At 43.4% G+C, this 22,731-nt stretch overlaps 1 protein-coding gene across 5 annotated transcripts in view; it reads right to left on the minus strand.

Annotated features, from left to right (window-relative positions):
• Positions 1–22,731, minus strand: part of RUNX1 (RUNX family transcription factor 1) — a 174,965-nt gene that overhangs the window by 96,837 nt on the left and 55,397 nt on the right. For 2 of the 5 annotated variants that reach the window (XM_041124768.1, XM_041124767.1), the window contains exon 2: positions 8,075–8,296. The exons of the other annotated variants lie outside the window; for them this stretch is intronic. The gene's annotated coding sequence lies outside the window, so the exon portion shown is untranslated. The remainder of the gene's footprint in view (positions 1–8,074; positions 8,297–22,731) is intronic. 5 annotated transcript variants of the gene reach the window in all.

Consider the following 22,731-nt stretch of genomic DNA (forward strand, 5'->3'; position numbering starts at 1 on the left):
TGCAAGCATTGCTCCAGCAGCAGGTTTTGACCCAATATTTATTGAAGGAAGACATACATTTTGGCAAGGCATTAGCTTAAAAAATGGAAATCTGTTTTTCTGGAGGTGCTAAAGACCTGCAACTCTCATGGACTTTCAGTGAAGCTGTTGGTGTTCAGATCATCTGGAAGTCAGGACTGTGATAACTTTTTAATCTCAGTAATCTGGACCATTGCACAAATTTTAAGATTAGTCCCTGGGGAACTTTATAATCTGTTTTGTAAAGCAAAAGTAAACATCAGTCTGAAATAAAATGGAAGTAGCCGGGAACACTGTGCCATTTGATGGCGTCCCATTAGCAGGTAATATGAAAAGTGAAAGCGGATTAATGGCTTCTCTTTTCAAACTGAAGGGACATTAGCCATACAGATTTCCAAAACTGTAAAAATAGCCCTATTACCAAAAGCAAGTTTCCTGAAGTTATGCAGCATTTTGTCTTCTTATATATGGCTCTTAATATCCCTGCAGATACTGCAGGACATCTGTCCAAACCAGCTTTATGTTGACAATAAAACCTTTACTTCACTGAATATGCACGATGGGAACACTGTGAAATGACTGGGTTCCCACACACATCCCTTTATGTACCTTGCAATGTTTTGATAAACTTAAATTTCTCAAACACAAGGGTCTGGGCTCCCTATAGAAACGATGGGCTTCTGTGGCCTGTGCTATACAAAAAAAACATGCAAGGAAAGGAATGTAATCTGATGTTCCTTTCCCTTCTTAACATCCACCCTCTGTCAATCTTTTTTTAAAGACTGTGCAGAGATTACCCAATAAAGCACACAGAGTTTCATTTTATGAACAGAAGTATTCTTGGGATTCTCTGAACTGAGCTAAATGACTGACATATTTTAAAAAAGCATAATGCAAACCAAAAAAAAACCGAAGAGGCAAGTAAGAATGAAACAGGATGGAGCACACGTCCTGTTTTTGACATGCAACACCATCTTTAACTAGCTTTGAAGCACTACATCCTCTTTGCAGAGCATTTAGCAACCCTCTTCTGAAGCAGGTTGTTTTTCTGGAAGCGGGATGTCACGGGCATTTGCCCACGTCTCTGAGGGGATTGCCAAACTTGTGGATGAGGGTGGATTTCACTGAAATTACACATGGCTACTGGGAAAATTAAAATGCCAGGGCTTTTTTGGATAGGGATAATATTTATGTGCACTTTCACCATGGTGAAGCTGGATGCATTCTCCAGTGAAACCGAACTCTGTGAGACATTTGGAGCAACAGCTAAAATTTCATTTGTTTTGGAGCTGCCTACTAGACATTTGAAAGCGATCAAAAGCATGTTTATCCTTTTTTTTTTTGACATGACCTGTCCTTCCATCACTATCTCCTTTAAATAAAGTCAAAGAATTGTGAAATGGTTACTTTTAGAAAAAGACGGAGCCTTGCAACCTAGGAATAGGTTTGCTGACTTGCCGCTCTGGGGTCAGGCAGCTGCCTCCCCTTGCCAGCATCGACGGCTGCGTCTCTCAGAGGAGGTAGCAACGCACACCCTACACAGCGCTTGGGGTTTTTCTGCATTGCGGCCATCCCTGTGCTGAGCTCTGCTGCAGGTTTGCAGGCTCAGGGAAGCACAAGGTCTCAGATTGGTGCTGGCCAGGAGAGGGAGCTTTGCAATGACCTGGCCAAGCAACGATGCCAACCCAGCTAGCCTGTGCCATAGCCAAATGCCAATTCTCCATCCACCCCGAGTGCCAGGGTCTCTGCCCTGCTACGTCTGCAGCAGCTGTATCTGCACTGATGAGCAGTTTTCATCTCTCTGTCCTCTGGTGAGAGCCACCCCAGGCTGTAATTACATGGCCACAGGGAAGAGGTGAGAGTGCCCATTACCTCCCCCACCTCAAGCCACCCACCCACGTGCTTTAGGCAAAATTTAAGTTCATTACTGCCAGACGCAGTCAGAGTCACTGCAGAACCAACACATTTTCTGTCAGCTCAGCTTGCCTCCTCTCCCTGGCCTTGTACCAGCACAGAAGCTAGCCCATGGACCCAGACTGGTGTAGACTAACCTGGTTTGAAATACACGACTGGAAACAACATCAGGCAGACGTGTCGCCGTACAGCTAAAATGCTAAAATGCCAAAATGCCAAACGAAACCACACCTAGAAGCCTGGCAGAGCTCTTCCCATGCAGATTTCAACAAGCCACCAACATCTGTGTCACCATCTTGACAACCTTGCACTTCTTGGTTGCTTGAGGTTTGCCAAGAGACCTGACGCAGGGCTAGCTGGGAGCTTGTGTCCTGTCTGAGTGTGATACTTCAGAAAGTTTTCCTCTTGTGTGGGGCTTCAAACCTTCCCAGAGGGTAGGGGGCTTGCCTGCATGGCCAGGATGAGCCATACTCAGGAGGTGAAGCTTGCAGAGCGCTAGCCTCCAAGCGCCTGGCTCTCCCAGCTTCTCCTGTTGGAGCGGGTCAGGAATAGCTGAGTACAACTGGAGCAGGGACAGGACTGGGGCCTCCCACATCCAGGCAGCTCTGCAGAGGCAGTCTCTAGTTTGACCCCGACATCCCATCCCAGAAGCTGAAGGATGTTTTCTGGTCAAAACCAGTACATATGTTTTTGTGAAAAGCTTTAGTTTTGATGAACTGACGTTTTTGGACAAAAAAAAAAAAAAAAAGTGTGTGTGTGTGCAAAATTACCTATCATTTCTCTTCTTAGCCAGAAAGACAGATGTGATCTGGGGAGCCAAAGAAGCACCATCAGAGAGGGCCCTGACAAGCATGGGTCATGAATTTGAGTCATTTATTAGACTTTTCCAGTGCTGGGCAGCTGTGTGGAAAGCACCAAACCCAGCACCTCTGTATCTGAACCCTGCAAGGCCAGAATTCCTACAGGCCACACAGACAAGAAAAAACAGGCACTACAGATACACCATGACTCATTAGCTTTTGGAGCAAAATCTTTCCCAGATCTTCATTTAGCAATCTGTCAGGCCTCAAGCACTGTTGGAGATTTGGTGAGTAGTTTAAAGGTAGGACTGAAACCCCCAGGAAGCAAACCACAGTGTCTGCTCTGCAGCTGCTGCTGCAATGACGTGGAGCCTGAACCCACCATGTGCTGAGGTATTTGGGTAGTGGTAGCACCCCAGCACTACAGACACGTTGCTCTATCCTCCCCTCCAGCATGCCACCCAACGGGAGCTCCCTGGCTATGGTGATGGACAGGACAAACCCCAGAAAACCAGGCTGAGCATGGGGTAGCTCTTTGCCCCTACTCCAATCCTTCTCACAGCTCCTGGCAGAAAGAAGAAGAGAAGGCTGGGAAGGAGAAGAGTGAAGGCCATCTTTCACAGACTTGGATGCGACACTTCTGCTTGTGGCCAAGCTGAACCAGGAGCATCACATTTTTTCCAGATGTGAAAGGAATGCCACAACAAATACTATCAACTTTCCATTACCCCAGGGCATGCTCCCACCCTGCAGAGCAGGGACCACGACACAGCCTGCCCAGTGTCACTGATGTTGGCACTGATGGGATAACATTCCAGATGCGCTCACTCTAACAAGACCTACTTGAGCCCTCCAGACTCTACTCTGCAAAGCTTTCCCAGCACAAGAGGAGAAAAACTCAGAAGCCCAAGCCAAATCCCACCTCACAGTCACCTCTCCACCTTCACTGATTTATTCACCCATGTAGCACCTCCAACAGACTAAGGCATGAAGAAAGCAGAAAGCTTCATGACGATGATGTCCCGCTAAGGCTATGTTTCCCTTCAGCATGCCAGGAGAGAGTCCCAGGTGAAAATCTATAACAGACAGTGACAGGGGGTGCTCAAAGTCTGAGCAGGTCCCTTGGTGAAGCTATAGAAGGATACAGAACATCCTTTCTGCCCTTCTCCTGCTGCTTTGCTCGCTAGTCTCTCAGAGCCATGTCTGCCATTATTCCCATTTGGAGGTTGTTGTACCTCCGAAGAAGGGAAGGTTTATCATTCAGGCTTCTTAAGAGCTGTAGCCATTACAGATTGCTGGTGCCTTTGCTTTGGGAGGCAGCATCCTTCCTGTTTTGTACCCTCCACCACTCTTTTGGTTCCTGTTGCCTGCCCAGTAATGTTGATTAGGCTTCAGGGCAGAAGCAGCATTTTGCACTTTCTTCTAAGGCAGGGTTTCAATTGCGGAGAAAACTCAACCTTGCTTTCTTTAATAATTCACATAGCAGTATTGTGTGGATACTCTTAACTGCTACTTAAAAGTAATTAATTGATTTTCTGACATATCAGTTAACAATGTATTGCACTGACATGAAGTTGTGATTCTGCTGTTGATTGGGCTGGATGACAAGATGCATCATACTCGGTTCAGGAGCTGAGCTTAAAAGACTCTAAATATATTCTGCTATAAAAGGAAAGGCATTTTACATGTAGTGTTGTCTAAAACTTGAATCCATATGCTGCCTCCAATGCTGTCAGAGTAAAGTATTTCATTGTTATTTACAGTAGACCAATAGTATTTAAATTTAGAACATCCGGTAGGTATGAAAACACAATTTCTGTCAGCTGGAGACAATAGCACATGTTGAACTGCAGAAAGGGAGTCTGCAGAAGGTCTTTATGTGCATATATATAGCCAAACTGGGAGAGGTCGCTGGAGCATCTCCTTTCTCCATACTAAGTTGCCTACCCTGTTTGAAACCCAGGAGCCCTACAGATGTATATATGGATGATTCTGAAGCAGGAAGACAAAAAGACAGAACCCGTTTCTGGAGATTAAGGGTGGTTTACACAGCTTTTTATCTTTACAGTTAGTCACCAGTTCTAATAAACTCCAGGGCTGGGTGGCAACAGCAGGTTAAATAAATTACTGTGGTCAAAACATTCAAACCAGCCATATTCTGTTAGATAACTAAATAAAAGAAGACCATCTTTTTCTGGCTTTAATGAAATTATCTGAGGAACTTACGAGCATTTATTATGCTCCACAATCACAAATTCAGAAATCTACTGTTTAATTACTTAAGCTTGAAAACTCTGACCTGGATAGATAGTGTGTGTGGGACACTACTGGAAATATTTTCATTCATTACAGAGGATATGAGCTTACTTGCTTGTGATCTCTGCTTTGATATAGGTAATCCCATCATGGATAACTTAGAAGGTCAAATCCCTAACTTTTATGTGTTCCAGAATACTTCACATGTTGAACACTGTTTTGCTTCTGTTCTCAAAGAGTCTTTTTTCTCCTTCCTTCCCTTGCTATGAAACACCACAGAAACATAAGTTGAGGAACAGACCAATTCTCCTCTAAAAGTGTTTTTTTAATAGATATTTTATAGATATTTTATGGATATTTTATGTTAAAGTGTTTCTGGGGAGAAGTAAGTACTTTTATTGTATCAGCTGTAAAAACAGGGAAAAACCAAGAAGCTTTCTGGTGCACAAACCCTTCTTCAGCTATTTATATCCATATTTACCTCAAGAAAGCCTGCCATTTTTATCTTTCGTGTGTCAAGAATATGAGAACATTTCTTATACACACTCAGCCTTGTCACAAAATCTAGAAGCCGCTACAGGAAATTAACTTCACCAAGACCATCCTGTTTATGCAGTTACGGTATTAGCTGACTTGACTCTGCGTACATGGCACAGAACAGAGTCCCACACTGCGAAACAATCTCCACCCTCAGAATTATTTATTGCCAATCCTCTCCTGAGATTTGGCCATTAAAAATACCTGCAACCCTGTTATGACTTATTTTAACTTCAGAAGAAGAGCAATAGAAGAACGGCGGCAGATTCAGCAATGAGCATTTTGTGGGGTGTTTAGCTTCAGAATAAATGAGTTTTGAAAAAGAATAGAGGTCATGAATTATTAACAGTCCCCTCTGTAGATGGGAGAAAGTGTCAAGATTTTGCTGAAGTCATGGATTGATTTTCTGACACAACAATTGAAAAGACGTGAAAGCAGCCACTTGGACGGTAGTGTCAGATATATAATCCATCGGTAAATGGGATTCCTCCTCTCACTTACCAGCGCTGCTCATGCGCCATTGATTATGCCGTATTATATAGCCCCCAATAATACTTGTGGGGAAGAAAGAGTGGGAAAAGTAGGCAACAAATTGTAGGGAGGGTGGATGAGTAAAAGAAAACAGAGTAAAGAAATCTTGCTTTATAGAGCTGGATAAAATGTTATGGCCAAAATATTTTTTTGCCCACTGAAGTAATGTAAATTTAGGCTAATATGACATTCCATGAATTTATGCCTATTTTTTTAATGTATTTTACTCAAAGAGGAGTGAAAAATATAAAACAAAATACTTTACAACTGTTTGCAGAATGAAATTTTTAAGCAAATGTTTTTGCTGGAAATAATACTTTACATTTACTTTTATTTTTAAATTGTTCTAAAAGCCTTGGCAGCTGAAAACATTACTCTTAGGGGTTTTTTTTTGGTTCTAGATTAATTTTTAAAGTATTTTGCCAAAATTCTTAATGATTTGCTTTGAGTCAACTCAAAACAGAGTATTTCCTGAGGTTTTCTACAATTTTTTTTTTTTTTTTTTTTTTTTTTTTTACACAGCTAGCACTGACAGAACAGTTACAGTCATTCTATCTAGAAACAATTCACCTTTCTGAAATACCTGATTTTGTATGTCTCTCTGACCCTTCCTGTCAGCCAGAACAGGGATGTTGGACACCACTGGTCTCATCTTTTCCAAGTGCCACTTTATTCTCTCCTCTTAAATTATAAATGTAAATGCAGAAGAAACAGCATAAACTGAAGGGCTTCCTCACCAGTCTGACCAAAAGTCAGAATGAAACCTGAGCATCTTTCAAGCCTTTACCTCAGTTCTTTTAAAAAAATAACCAACATATTATTTGTCATCTTCTTGGTGATCTTCCATTTTATGATTCAATAACAGTTTGAAGTTACTTTTAGTGGATACAGTGGGAATGATGATCCATACTGCAGTCAGTTGTCAATTTTTCAATGCAATACATTTTTCACATGCTGATTTATCAAGTTTGATCTTTTCATGACAAAAAGGACCTGCTTCAAACAATTTTTTTGAAAATATTTTGCAAATAGTCTGAAATTTTGTTTTAGTAGTTGACATTGTGTTTCCTTATTTCAGAAGGGAAAACAACACTTTCTGGTTTGAAATATTTTGAAATTGAGTTCATGATGGTATTTTCTGTGGTTTAAGTTTAAACACAGTATGTAAGTATGAGTGGCATTTTATATTTATTTTTGTTTTATGAAATATTTCACTGGGAATTCTGTTTCACTGGAAACTGTGTGCCTATGCATGCGTGTGAGGAGGAAGATCTTTTCACCCAGCTGTGCCCTAAACACCTTGACTGCCTTCAGAATCATGTTAAAATGGTTCCTGGCGTTAGACGCTGCAAACCACTGTCATAATTTGTCTTGAATTAGATCAGGTGAGAACAGCAAGGAATAGCATCCCTTTGCTTACGCTACCATTTCTCTTGAGGACTGATTACTGCTTTTCTTCCACCCAAAGAGTGTGAAGCAGAAAATTATACAAGGACATATATATGCTATACTAGTAGCGTTTCAGCACTGCAGGTTTGGTGAAGAAGGATCCACAAATTCGGTGAGTTTGTTCCTGAGCAACGGTGAGAAGAAAACCAGGATGCGAGGTGGCAGCACGCTGTGGCTGGCAATGGGAAGGTGAGGCACCGGCTCCTGCAGCCAAGACCCCTGCCCGCAGCGGGGAGGGCCCCCCGGGAAGCCGCTTCTCAGCCCAGCCAAGTGCCGGGGCTCCCTTCTGCAGAGCCTCAAGCAGGGACAGTGCTGACCTCTTTGTGTAAAAAGGGATTTGCGGAGCCAGGAGCCGGGACAGGGGTTTAAAACAATGGTGAGCTTATCTGCAACGCAGAAAGCCAAAGAGTTTAGCATGGTTCCGATGGCAGATAAAAGCAAGGCAGAGCCTGGCAATAAAAGGTGACATGAAGAGACGGTCAAGAAAAATTTAGTGCACATTGGAAGGATTGATTAATACCAATTTTACAAGGAAATCTGCTGTATAAGAGCAAGGCAATGATAGGTACCTTAGCACTGAGCGGAAGATGAGGAACCCAGTGCAGTATTGTTCAAATTGTGTTGCTGAATGCCAGCAACAGTTTCACGTTGCAGGAAAGGCAGCCTGCTTTGTGTTTTTGTATTGTTGCTGATGCGTTGCCTGTAGAAGAGTGTATCTGGTGGCCTTTGTTGAGTTCTTAGTGGTTTGTATCCCACTACACATCTGGCTCCTCTCCAGTGGAGCCCGAGTACTGAAAAAAATCATTTAACCATTAGCATGGAGATAACAAGATTTCCTTCTCCAATTGGGTGGTCTATTTTATAGCCAAACCGAAATTAGATCCAGGAAGTTATAGGTATTTCTGAGGCTAAAGCTTCATAGTGCTGAACAGAAAATTCAGAAGGATGTGTCACACAGTTCCCAGGAAGACAGACGCTAGAAGTTTGCAAACACATGCAAAGTAATGAAGGGAGTAGCACAGGGGAATATTGTACCTCTGGAGAAAACACAGGGTGCTGACGTGAATTTCCATAGCATTTCTGCCAATTTTCATTTCCCCAATACAAGGTGTAACTTGGACATAAATACGTATTGCACACATGCAGAAAAGATGCAGGGAAAACCTAATCCCTGGATATGAAAGATACGTATTTCAAATTGCTTAACTACCTCCATAACCATGAAACACACCATGATATCCACAGTCATCAAGAACTGCACTGATACTTCTTTTCAAGTAAGGGACCCAGGCGGTATAGAGGCTGTACTGCTGCCTGACGCGAGGACAGTTGCACGCCAGCACGCAGAAGGATGCACTCTGGTGTCGAGTACGCCACGGACCTGAATTCTGCCTCCGGACATTGTCACTGTTTGGTACCTGCTACACAGGTATAACCACTCAGAGCAACAAAGTGTTACAAAAGCTACATAAGGCTCAGAAAAGAATACTTCCCTGCCTCTAGCCCCTCTCCTTTCCCTGCTGCACTAGACGCAGGCAGTGCAGCCCCTGTTCAGAAGCTGGTGCACATTTTGATGGTAATTCTTCATTAGGCAGCTGGCACTCTGCAATACAGGTGGTGCTCTATGCAGAACAACAATTAGTATTGCTAGATGTTTAAAGAGTGCCTGCTAAGGGAGACTGAAGATGACTCCCCTTCACTAAAAGCCCTTGCCCCTGAAATCTTGGAGTCTTTCAGCAAAGTCTAAGTGATGGCTGAAGGCAGACGGTTTAAAGCTTTTGAATCCCTGAAGAATCAGTGAAACTTAAAAGTAAAAAAAAAAAAAAAAAGTGTGCAGGCTACAAGTGCACAGAGCACATGATCCTTTCTTGTCAAAACAGCAATAATGGTATTAAAAAAAAGACCACCAAGCAAGTGAACCAGTGGCAGCACTGATTTTTACAGAGTTTCACAGGCCCCAGAAATGCACCTCCCGGGCTGTGGCCTCCTGAAACTCCCCTGAATAACTAAAAGGCCCCGCATTTGGGCACTGGGCTTGGTATCCCTGTCTGCAGTGGCTGAGTGCTGGGGGAGCTGTGTGCACGGGCGTCAGTGGGAATCCTGCGCCTGAGTCAGGGTCGCCTCTGAGCCACCTGTCAGGGAGAACTCCAGCACGGCTAGATCCTGCCGGGAGTCTCGGGAGGGAGACGAAGCGTTAGCTGCCATTTTGATGAGCTTTCCCCTGGCTCTTTTGCTTCAAGCAAATTTAGCCCTCCTTTTTTTTTTCTTTTATTCCTACCTTTCCTCATGAGCTTGCTGGGAACATTTGTGCAAAATCCAGCACGAGTGGGAAAACACAGTGCCAAGATCCAGCACGACCCTGCCTGCTTTTCACATGCTGCATTTTGCTGTTGCTGTGACCACCTTAAGGGTTTTGCTTTCTCCAGCAAATGAGGGCAGGCTGTGTTCAGCATGCTCAGGGCCCAAGAGGCACACCTTTCTCTGCTAGTTCATGTAAATGCCACACAATTTTTCTGAGCTCCTTCCTTGCTAGGAGGTGGTGGGACGTCCTGCAGAGCAGCAGCAGCAAGGTAACAGCTGCTGCACTGCCATGCAAACCTAGCAGGGGTGTTGTTTGGTTTCCCTTATGGGGAAGCACCCCTGCTCAGTGTGAGGTAGAGGAGTCCAGAAATCTATGGATACCAAACCGGGTAGCCAGATACAACCTCCCTGCCATTATGCACGGGATGGCGGCAGGAGGATCCACACTGGCTGAGCACAGGTCCTCCTCCATGCAGGGTTTTCAGGTTATACATAGCTGTGAGCTTCCCACAGATTTCCATACGAACACTCCCCATTTATGTTTTGCTGGAGGTCGGTATGAAAAGCACATGAAGATTCGTAATGAGAGTACTTGAGTTTCTGCTTCTTGAATGTAGCGCTGTGTGGTCTGACCAGCAAGGCAGTAGTTCAATCAAAGAGAGTGTAAGGAGGAAGAAATGGCACCTTGATGGAGCTGAAGTACAGGGAAGCACATTTCATTTGCTAAAAGTGGCTGCTGTCCATTTCGTCATCCTAGAGACAATGGAGGCATTAAATTGTATCCATACACAGAGGGAAAAATGAAAGCATATAAAACATGTAGGAGTCAGCTTAAGATACAGATGCTGAATGTTTGGAAAAGCTGGCAACCTGTTTTAAGCATACTCACTACAGAATGATTTCTCAGCAGTTTCTTGTAAACAGACTCTATCTTTTGGTTTGATAAAAGTTGAGGGGCAGATAAGTAAGACTGCCAGCGTTCTTGGCAATATTTTATACGTTTGTCCCTGCATTTCATGTCCCTATGGTAAGCGGGTATGTTTTGGCTGAAATCCTGACACCACTCGAATGAATGGCAAAACTCCTCCCTCCCTTAGGTGATCCTCTGGCATCAGAGATGTGCTGTGTATGTTCAGGATTGCTCTGCCCATTCAGATTAGTGGCTCCCACTCCGATAGCACTGCTCTGTGCCCAGCAGCTACCGGGATGCAATCCAGGGTGCACACAAAGCATGCAGGTGGCTGCAAGGCAGCAGCAAACCCTCGCTGCAGCAGAGATCAGCTGTGCAATCTCCCGTACAGGATATTTCCATGGACTAGTTTCAAAAACACTCCTCAGCAATCATATAGATGAGGCTGATCTTTCTAGGGACAGGGAATGGATGGAGTGACCTCTTGAGGTCTCTTCCAGCCCTGCTCTTTGAAGATATTACAAAATTTTCTTATAAATCCCATCAGCTGGGTTGTGATCCCTCTCTTTGAGCTCAGCGAATCAGGGACCGGTTGCTGCCAGCAGCATATAAACCACTCTGTGTGTGTGTGTGTGTGTGTGTGTGTGTGTGTGCGTGTCCATTCGCGTGTGTGTGTGAGTGTACTAGTACACACGTGTATGTGTAGTAGGCTACTTGATCTCCATTTATAACAGCCTTTGCCCATACTCATCAAAGATGGAGTGGTGAGCAGGGATACGATGTAAAGGAGACTGTGCTCACTTATTTTATATATTTGTAATCCCTACCCAGAATGCTTTTTTTAACAACACTGTCATTTCCATAAAATGTTTCAGATTAGAGAAGATCTTGGCTAAATTTAGCTTTTATGGAAGAAAGAATAAAACATAATTAACTGTTTAAAGAACAAAACACAAACCACATGAAGCAATGAAACTTGTTGGCGAGAAATCTAACAGTAGTGCTTGGTAGCAAACCCATCTCCTGTGAAACAGATGTTTGGGATTTTACACAAAAATAGAAACTACACTAATGTCAAATGCTTTACTGCCTGAAAAACTGACAAACACTGAGTGTTGCTCTTTGGGCACCACAAATTTCCAGGTTGTACAGAGACGCCACAGAAAATGGAATGAAATTAAAGCAAAACAGCAGCAAAGAAATATTGATGGATTTTTTTTAAAGCAACTCCCCAAACTAGCAATGTCTCTCCGCCTTCAGGCAGCTTTTAGTGCAGTCTGAATGGCTAATTATTGCCAGCAGTGGTGGAAAAGCTGGTTTGCAGGCACTTGATTACCCTTGAAGTATCGGGCTCTGTTTTCAGCAGAGCTGTGTACAACTTTCTATAAATTCTGCTTAAATAGGCTTTTTAGCCCCCCGCCACCTTATTTTATAAACAAATATTGGGACTGTTAATATGGAGACAGTAGAAACAGCAACAACAACAAATCCCTTGGGTTGTTGTCTCATTTCTCATCATGAGAAGAGAAGATCAGTGGCCTGATTTCCAGGGGTGACTCAAACGAGGAGCTGTAAGATGGCAGTGCCTCTGCCAATCACTCATGCCATGGCTTTTAGGGTAAGTAGCAGACTGGGATAGGAAGCTACATTAACTGGAGGACCATCCTTTGATGCCTGTTGTAATATTTGTTCAGAGCCTGGATGAATGTGTTAGGATGGATTCATCATAAAGAAGCTTTAAAAAAATCCCACAGTTTTGGACCATTGATTCACAAGACATCACTGGTGTAAAGCTTTCCTAGACATTATATTGACTATGAAGAAGACTTTTTGTGCATGTGCCCCGTGAGTTAAACCCACCAGAACAGAGATGAAATACCCCGACAGACTCTGCATGAATTTTCTAAGTGGGTGTTCATGTTTTATATCACCATATGAAACGGTGCAGCTTCATACAAAAAAAGACATCAGTCCCCGCCACACACATGCACACACACACAGACATGTACACACTCCCCAAAGCTAAACAGATGACACACCAAGCCCACATCTCACCAAAATTTTCCAACAGTCAAAATAGAAAACATCAGGCCAAACTTAGCCTTCTCCGATGTGCACACACACACCACTTTCACTTTGATTCAGTCTTCTTGACATATGGTTTCCTCTCTCCTCCCGCCTCCTCTCTCCTTCATGTTTTAAACTTGAGAAGATATAATAAACTGAATTTAAATATTACGTCTGCAGTGGACACCAAGGGAAGGTGGGAAACCCAAAAGCAGAGCTACGAAGTTTCGAAGGGCTGACCCAGAACCAGTTCCTGCCCCTGAGGTGAGCAGGAGTGTCCCAGGGCTGGGAGCCAGCGTGGGATCCGTGGTGTACACCAAGCCCCGCGCTGTGCCGTGGTCTGATGCTGCACCCGCGTGAGGGGGACGAGGCCCAGATGCACACCTCTCTCCTGGGCAGCCTCTGCCCGCAGAGGCTGTCGCTTCGCTTCTTTTTGCCAGGCTTGCACAGCGTGCCGCGCTTGCGAAGTCTACACTGAACTGAGGTTTCCTCTCCTCCTTCCTATTCTTCTGTTTGGGATGCTCTTCTAATGCTATTTGGCTAAACGTTTGCAAAAAAACCCAGCACCCCCCATGCCCCTGAAAGTCAAAGACTTTTTTTTTTAATAGAATTGAAGTGGAGGATTAATTTAGGGCACTGATTTACTTATTCACATGACCAGGGTGCTTTCATGGGTGCTATCACACACACTGGTATCTTTTCCTTTGTTCACCTGGACACCTGGAACAGCAAAGAGAGCCACAGGCACAATGCCAGTTACCCTAGAAATCCCTGAGACCTCCGTGGAGGGCAAATGCCATGCGCTTTCCAGGAGACATTGAGCATTTTGTCATGCTTTATAGGATTACAGCGTAGGAACCAAACAAAAAGCTGAGGCACTTTTGAAAGTAAATGCTTCTTGAGTGAATGAAGGGAAGTAGGATTTGTTCACATTGTAAAGCTGAAACTCTCTTACTGCTGCTTTCGGGCTAGGAGATGTTTTTTGAAGAGCACCATTCTCAGCCCTTTTTAAGCCTGGAGGAGAACCAGGCAAAAATTGGGAATTTGCTTCTCACTAGCTTAGTGTAGCTTTTCAGATTCACTCCACACCAGCTTTTAATATTATGATGGGGGAAAAAAAGTGCAGCCAAACCCAGCCCTTTCAGCAAGTAGGTAGAATTAATCAAGGCAAGTTTGTACATACCAAGGCTGAATTTGGTTCATGTTCTGTCTAATATCTAAGCAATTAGATTTTATTATTAAATCATTTAGGATTCAATTTCTGTTTGGAAAATTATTCTTATTTAGCTGTATGAGTGGAAAAAAAAAAAAAAAAAGAAAAGAAAAGCCAGGAGCCAATAATCTATTTTGCACTCATATTCCACTTTGGATCCAGCAGATTTTTGTTGAATGGAGGAAAAAAAAAAAGTGATTCCTTCATAGTCTGAGCTCTCATTTCCTCAGCCTGGAATGAAGCTGTGCATGTCCATCTTCTTTCCCAAATTAATGAATAAATTAAAAAAAGCTGACAGTGCTAAACTGTACTTCTCTGGAACTGCATCTTATAATAATATTGGCTCCAAAACACTGCTGTAAATTCTTGCATATTTTGTGCAACTTTGCTTCTTCCCATATGCAAATTTTATACTGGTATGCAAGTTTGTTATTGCTTTATGTCCCATGAACATGCAATCAAAAGAAAAAACTTAGGCCAATATAAGTGGGATTTTCAACACCTCATTTGCAAATGTAAAGATCCTTTGTCCCCTATTTTAGCAGTTTACACAATACTATTTTTCCTTTACGTAGCTCTTTTCGTCCCAAAGAATTTTGTGGAGCGTTTCTGATCACAGAGGATTTGGAAGCACCAAATAGGTGCAACCACATCTGAGGTGGAACGTGGGAGCTTTTTAACTTGAAGAGGAATAAATTACCTGGCAGCCTGCAGGGAGAAGCCAGGAGCAGGGACCCTATGAGCCCAGTGCGATGTCCCATTGCAAATTCATGGTTTCTCCAAGATCTGTGTTGAAGCACTAGCAAAACCTCATGCCGCACGTCTAACACTGAGGACTCTTCCATGGGTACAGCCTTTGCCTGGCTTATGCGAATGGGTGAATATCTTGGTTGCACGTAACAAAACCATCTACCCGCCACGGTGTGTATATGCTAAACCTTCTCAGTCACGTTCATGTACGCCACTGTTTCTGCAGCGTCCCCCCCAGCTCGAGGCGATGGACAGCAGAGCATTCCCATCCAGGGAGTCCCCCGCAGAAGACTCCTCTTGGATTTCACTACTATCCTCCCAACACCAAATAGCTGGGTGCACCCAGGGTAGCGTGGGTGTCTGGCAAGGATGTCTGAGAAAGCCAGTGAATTGGGAGTGCTCAATGGACTTTAATGATCTGGGCTATAATTAATAATAGTAGGATCCACTCTAGCTTAAGCTCCAAATACTTCAGATGAAAGGAAAAAATAACATGTGGTCTGCCATGTGCTAAGTATTCGCCTGTCCTTGAATGTCCTTGTTAAATGTGTTCTGAATTAGAGATATCTAAACACCACAAATAACTGTATTTTATTGTATATATCCATTAGTAACTAAAAATAATCAGAAGCACCAAGTAATAAAGTTAGAAATAAAACCAAGGGCAGCCCAGTGGAAGATGTTTGCGCTAAGTTCAGAGGTGCTGATGTACCCTGCCTGGGGCCTTTCAGAGGGACTGGGTCCAGCCGCCCTCCTACTCAGGGTCTGTGGGCTTTGCTGTCGCCCTTGGGCACAGGGGTGGCACGCCTGCCCCCTCCTTGGCGTTCTCCTCGCCACCCGTCCTCCTGGGGGCCAAACCAAGGTGACTACAAAAGAGAAGAGCCACCGCCACAGCAGCCGTGTGGCTTTTTAAAACTTTCCACTTTCCTGGCAGCACAGGCTGTCGTCCAAGTGTGGCACTTGAGCCCCTTTGGGGTTGCTGCTGGCTTCTCAGTGAGGGCGACGAGAGCTGATGCACGGGCTCTGCCTCACTGCCGCACGCTCCTTTGTCCCTTTGCCGTTGGATAAACGATCCCTCCTTCCCCACCCTGCAGCATCTCCAGCCAGAAGTAGCTCCTTTTTGTATTTGAAACATTTCACTTGGGAAAATCCTCAGAGCCTGTTTCCTGCAGGTGACTTGTAAAGGAATTATTTTTATTCGCAGAACTCTACCTGTATGCTCTTCACATATCAATTTTGCCAATATGCTTTTATTTGGTGACTTCCCTGTCTTAAGATGATCCTATATGGTTTCCGTTACGGTCTGGACATTTTCTTAAATGTTTTCAAGGTCTTTCCCTTAAGCAACAGACCTTTTTATCTCCCAGACTTAGTTTTAAAATCATTGCTTCTGCATGTGTGATGTTGTGTTGATTACAGTAAAACTGGAGAATTCTCTTAAATGTCAGGCTGTCTGTTCCACTGCAAATACCTTACTGCTTTATTCACCCCAAGTCTTTTTGAAGGTCCCTTTACTAAAACCAAATAACAGTAAGATTAATGTAGGGATTCTCATTTCGTAATGGTCTAGAAAGCTAATGATAATTTTATTGTTTGATGTTTTCTTATAGACAACGATTTTTGGTGGTTTTTCAGGAAGATCAGGGATTGGATTCTTTAATGAAAAACATATGCTGTAACTTAAGCTTAGTAAGCTAAGACTGTCTCTGTGTCCTACAAAACTATGCTAAATCCTTTGATTTATGTTTGGTATTTTGAACCACACAATATAATTATCTTTTATCCATTCTAGAGATACCAGAAGGAGAGAGAGAAAAGCTTTAGACTTCATACATCAAATAGACTCAAATATTTTCCTTACAAGTATGACCAAGCCTTCACTCCTTGCATTATTGTTAGGGAGATTTGCAAACTTTCCTTCTAAGGGTGACAAAAACGTGAACTAATTGCCATGGTAACCATGCTCCATTCACTTGTCCATACTGCTTTTACCATAAATGAAGCAATTTCACCTTCACCATCTCATTCGCTTGCTTTCTGTTTTAGTGAAGAGAAACTCCTCAGTATTGAAGACCTATGATCTAAGCAGAGCAAGTGGAGACTGAAAGTAGGGGCTTAGGGCTACATAGAGAGTGAAAGCTTAGTAACCAGGACTGTTATTACGCAGAAAATACAGTAGGCTTGAATTACATGAGTTATATTTTCAAATGAGTTTATTAACCTCAAATAGATGAGGTGTATATGTATCAATGCAATTTTTTTCAGCCATAGTTTTAGCGTATTCATTTTAAATGCTGTGCATGTGGCATGCTTAGTGTATATACATTTTCCTGATAAAGCCTGGAGTGTCTGGCTGGATTCCACAGTTCAGTTTAATCTGTAGAATGTTTTTTTTCTGGCATCAAAAATCAACCAGACTTTTATTACATTATCTTTCTGAATAGAAATACTTCCTCTTTTTTTTCTATCAAAATATATGTCAGTGTTAAGATTACTGATTTACAGAAAATTAGAGATTGCAGAAAATTTGTGCAGAAGAAAAAAGAACAGAATAAATAACTGAAGTAAAAAATGTTTGAGGGAGTAACAGTAAATACTATTCTGTAATTATTCAATGCAAAAAAACCCTACCCAAGTCTTTAAAAATTGCAAATGCACCTATAATCAGAGCAGAATAAAAATGCTGACTGCAGCAGAAAATGCACAAAACCACATTAGCCAAATTACTGCAAGTTCAAACTTCAACTTCATTGGCAAAAGCTTCGGCTTCCACTACCCTCGTTAGGAGTGTTTGCAGTTTGTCACTTGTGGTACATTCTTTCTTATTTTTAGGCTTGATCCAAAGCCCATTAACATCAATCAAAATTTTCCTGTTTACATCCATGGGTTTCTTTGGGCCATATTTAGCATATTGAAGCATGAGACCGTGTTTTAAGCTATCGCTTACAGGAACGACACCAAAGGAGCAAAACATTAGCAGTACACGCTCCCTATATATCTGTATATTTTGTTAAACCTTAAGCAGTAAGGACTTTTGATTGCCTCCGTCTACAGTGTTAACTTTCCTAACTAACTGCACCCAGGAATAATAATAATAATAGTCTAATAAGTCCTCTCTTATGGAGAGCGGTTCATAAGGATGTGGTTCACACCTCAAGACTTGCAGAGAAACTGGCAGGGGCTCTGGCTGAAACATAGCAAAGCACTTAAATGTGAAAATTAATAAGGTGCTAAGGTTTTGCAGAGGTGATATGGCTTAAGAACGTGCTTAAAATCTGGAAAGTTCTTAAGTGCTGAGCTGGAAGGTGCTGTCCTGTGAAGGGGAACCCAGGTGAGAAGGTACATGCATGATGCTACCCTTGGGTCGCTCTGGTTTCTGGCAGCTCCTCCGTCATTTCAGGAGTGTGTGCTGGTGAAAGCCCGGGAGCCTAGCACGGAGGGTCTGGGAAGAATAACTCACTGCTGGTGACCTTTCCTTTCAGGACACGTCACAGTGCGGGGGCATTTTTTTCTGCCTGACACTGCAGCTATGTTTCCGCTCCATCTCCAAAAGCACCGTACCACTCCATCGCTGGGAAGCCGCAGGACTGTGCGACACATGAACCCTCACCGTGCTCAGACCCTGCCCAGAAGCCCTCCCTCTTTGATGTCTTTTTTTTTTTTTTTTTTTTTTTTTTTCTTCTTTTTTTAAGTTCTGGTTTAGAAGGTGGTAAGTTTCTAATGTTTGAAAAGCAATTGTCACACCGCCGTGCACGTGAGAGGAAACAGCGCAGACCACCCGAGTCCAATCCTTTATGTGGACATTTAATCTCCTCCATCAACATCAAAGCCCTTGCTCTGACATCCAATTGCATTGCCTCATGTGAGCTTTCCAGTTTGTTTTCTCTCCCCTCTCCCCCCTATTCTTTCTCTCCTCACTTGCTCCACTTAATAATGCTACCCAAAGGGATAGCTTTTTTCTCCTTCCTCCTCCTCAAATGGCAACCCCCTCCTAGAGGTATATATATATATGTATATAGTAGAGCAGCCTGAGCTGGGGAGAGCACCCAGCCTCCCCTAGCCCGGTGGCCGTGGCGGGGCAAGGAGGTGCAGGGGGGCTACGGGGGATGTGGGGGGACAGGGCGGCTGAGGAAGAGGCAGGGGGATGCCAACACTTGAGGCCAGCGGTGTGCTGGCCACCCTCACCCGGGTTTCTTGGCAGCGTCAGGGCAGGCAGCGGGGGCAGCCGGAGGAGGTGTGCACCCCGTGGTCGGAGATACCCCCACGTGCCCACTGGTTAAAAGGCGGCGGTTAAAGCCGCCTAAATTGGAATGGGCTGGGCGCACCAGGCGCAGCACTTCAAAAGCATCGATCGCGCCGTGGGCTGCCTGGGGAGGAGAGAAGTCTCCCCGCACAGCCACTGCCCGCAGCGGGGGACCAGGCAGAAATAACGGAGCCGAATGGCACTGCCCCAAAGACCCCCAGCTTCAGGAACTGAGGGGCTGTTCCTTCAGAAAAATATCGTTTAAAAAAAAAACCCAAATGCATATTTTTGTTCACAAAAGGAATAGTTTTCCACCTTACAACCAGCTTTATATTCCAGTGCTTCTAATGCTCTGTCACTGTGCTGTTGCAATGTGTAGTACCTAGGTATGGGACTTGGAAAGTAAGCATCTCTCCTCACATTTGCTACCACGACACATTTCATATTTGCAGTTGAAATGGCTGAGAAAGTATGTAAGATACAGAAATGTGGAATTCAGGCTCCCAGGGTACAGTTTCCTCTTACACAAAATAAGAATCCTTGTGGCGGTTGTGTTTTATCATTTCAGATGAAAAAGGGATTGATTGCATTGCGCACAGTCAGTTTTGTGTACACAAACTTACACAAGCACACGTTAAATATATATGTATTTATACACAAAAACACGCATATATACGGATATGCGCACACCCAGAAAGATAGAAAAAGAGACACTGAAGCCTATGATAACACTGTAGAACTTCTAAAAAGATTAAGAGGAAAAAATATAGCACAAGCTTAAACTCCCTGCTGGTTTCATATGAAGTGTGGCACTCAGTGATGAATGCAAGATAGGAGTTTGATATCATAAAAATCTACACATGACAGCAAACTCAGAGAAATTACTCATGCAAGTAAGTTACTTGCAGGTCCAGGAACTGGACGGATAAAAAATGAGACACTTTGCTACCAACGCAATATCTGACTCTGGAGTATCAAATGCAAAGGCTACTATCCAGTCTCAGCAGGCCACTCAGCTCAGTGCAGTAGCATTTTGTAGCCAGAACTGCAATTACAAACATGACTTTTCTAGAGAAATGAGTGCTGTGTTAATTTGTTTGCAAACTGCTACAAACACACAGAATTTTTCTCAGCTATAGGTCGCAAGCATTACTGTTGTATATGTGTGTGTAAGGGCTGCAGCCTGAAAATGCAAACAACAAATACAGGGTCTTTTCTTCCTTTTGATCTATGCTCAGGATCAGAAAGGAGAGAGAATTTTGCCCTCGATACACCAAGTAGGAGAATGAATAACACATCAAGGAAAGCACTTCTGGATTCTGTTTCTCCCCAACTATGGTAATACATACGCTCAAATTCCTTTTGAAATAAAATTAGAAAGCAACTCCTGTGTGTGGTAAGGTAACGGGTGCATGTGCTGGGCCACACCAGAGGCTGACTGGGGGCTGAGCAGTTACAATGGTGGGGATTTTCCTTCTGCTCCCGCAGAGGGGATTTTGCCTTTCCATGTCTAACGGTTGCACAACCACCCCCCGCCCCCCGCTCATTAGCACCTGCTCTGTCAGCACGCTGAACGCAACAGAGCTGCTCCCGATTTCCTTGTGTCACGCTGGATCTGAACCCAATTTGTAATAATTCAGTCACTGATAAGAGAGAGGCAGGAGAATGAAAAGCACAGGCAGAGAAGTCAGCTGTAGTAGCACTAACTCTCTGCTGATGGATGCTGGCTTCCTGCATGCAGCTGCATGCTAACAATCTTACAAACTAGGTTAGCAAGTGTATTACTCATAATCTGTGAACAGATGCCTTCTCGATTTCACATCTCTCTAAAACGCATGAAGTAGTCCTAACATTGAAAATCTCCCAGTTCCTAGCAAAAGCTGAACTGTGTCGTGTACATTGCCTTGGCCAAGAAAAGCTCTACTTGAAAAGTATCTAAAGGGGAGTTGACTCAAAACCTCAATACCTGAGAGACATGGCAAAGGGAAAAAAAATTGATCTCAGTGTAGACGTGCAGCAGGATGCAGAAGTGCAGGAAATGCGCCCAATTCTGAAATCATCGTAGAAAAGTTCTGAGCACAGCTGAAGATTTTTTTTCAGTGAAAGTTGATATTTCAGGAGAATGAACTTTGTTCAGGAATTTGAATAAAATTTGAGTATAGATTCACTCCAGAAAAATGGGGAAATTGTTTTGAAGCAGTTAATTTCATTTTGACATTTTCAAAATGAGATTTTTTTTTTTTTTTAAATTGCACTAAGGTACTTTTAAAATGAATATTTTGATGTCTCATTTTGGTAATTTTTGTTTGCTTGTTTGAAGACTGGTCTACATTTAAAAAATAGAAATAAAAAATTATAAAGCAATGCTACACCAAACCCAAAGTGAAACACATTCAGGTTGAACAAAAATATTTTGCACCAACTTAAATTGATGTTTTTTTAAGGGTTTATTTTTCCACAATATTTTTTCTCTCTTTTTTTTTTGGGGGGGGGATGCAGGGGTTGGGTTTTGGTTTTTTTTTTTTTTACACATGGAAATTAACCCCCAAATTCATAAGTCATCCAGCTGCTTTGGATGAATGACTTCAGTTGTGATAGAGTTCAGCAAGGTGGAGAGTTTACAGCAGAGCTGGCTATTTCCTCCTGCATCATGTGACCTGGAGCTTGAGAGGAGATGAGGAAAAACCTGCCTTTAATTCTGTCCTGTCCTCTCAATAAATTCATGCATCGTGTATCACTCAAGTCAGGAACTAGCCCCCTAAAAGGAAGCATTATTATTTATACCAAAAATGAGTTTAAAGGTGTGAATATAAAGCTGAGGAATGACAGCGTGGCAGACAATATTTATGTACAACAGAACACTATGAGTTCACACTTATAATTTTGAACACATGGTCAAGACGTCTCCTTTAGTAACACAGACAGAATGTATTTATAAAGATGACTGAAGTAAGACTGATGAAGGAGGGAAACTATTCCACCTTTTATGGAAACAAAAATGCTCCTGCCTTTCAGGCTGTAGGGAGCACAGAAGTGTGAACAGTCCCTTCTGGCTATGGACTACACAGCCCTGCCACCCCATAGTTGCCTGTGAAGCCTAGTTTTAAGCAAAGCGATGTCACCATTTTCACGTGTGCATGTTTTTGTAGGCACATGGACTTTGGCTCTTCATGGCACAGATGACCCTAACTGTGGGGCTACCAGCACCTAGCTCTGGTGCTGGATTGGGCTGCACGTGCTGTGACCGAAAGAAAAGTGGGGAGCATTTTACTGTGGCTCACCACCATACGCTGCTCCAGCAGCTCTTGAACTTGGGAGACATACACTCTGGCTCTGCTCGCAGTACAAGTAGTGCTGAGCAACAGGGGTAGGTCTGCAGAGAGAAACCACTAGTGCTGTAGACCTCACAGCCACACTATTTGTGTTTGAGACGTGCTTGCTTGAGGCTAGCCTGGGCTCTTCAGTGGCCAGGGCATGTACCTGAACCCCCTGGCCCCTGCCTTTCAGTTTTATTTCAGCAGAAAGGGAGCCAGCATGGTGGGGGATGGCTGGGAGATGCCCTTCAGAGGTGCAATCCTGATCACATTAAAATGCAAAGAAAGACCCACTCTTGCCCACTAGTAGACATTACGGGGGATGAGAAGCTGTCTTTTTGGGATGGAGTCAGTTTTGCCCTCAGAACTGTATAAGTGAGTCGGGAATGGATCAACATTGCCCCAGGAGCTGAGCACCATGCCGTCTG

This window comes from Aquila chrysaetos, chromosome 7, assembly GCF_900496995.4.
Source record: "Aquila chrysaetos chrysaetos chromosome 7, bAquChr1.4, whole genome shotgun sequence".
Taxonomy (NCBI): Eukaryota; Metazoa; Chordata; class Aves; order Accipitriformes; family Accipitridae; genus Aquila; species Aquila chrysaetos.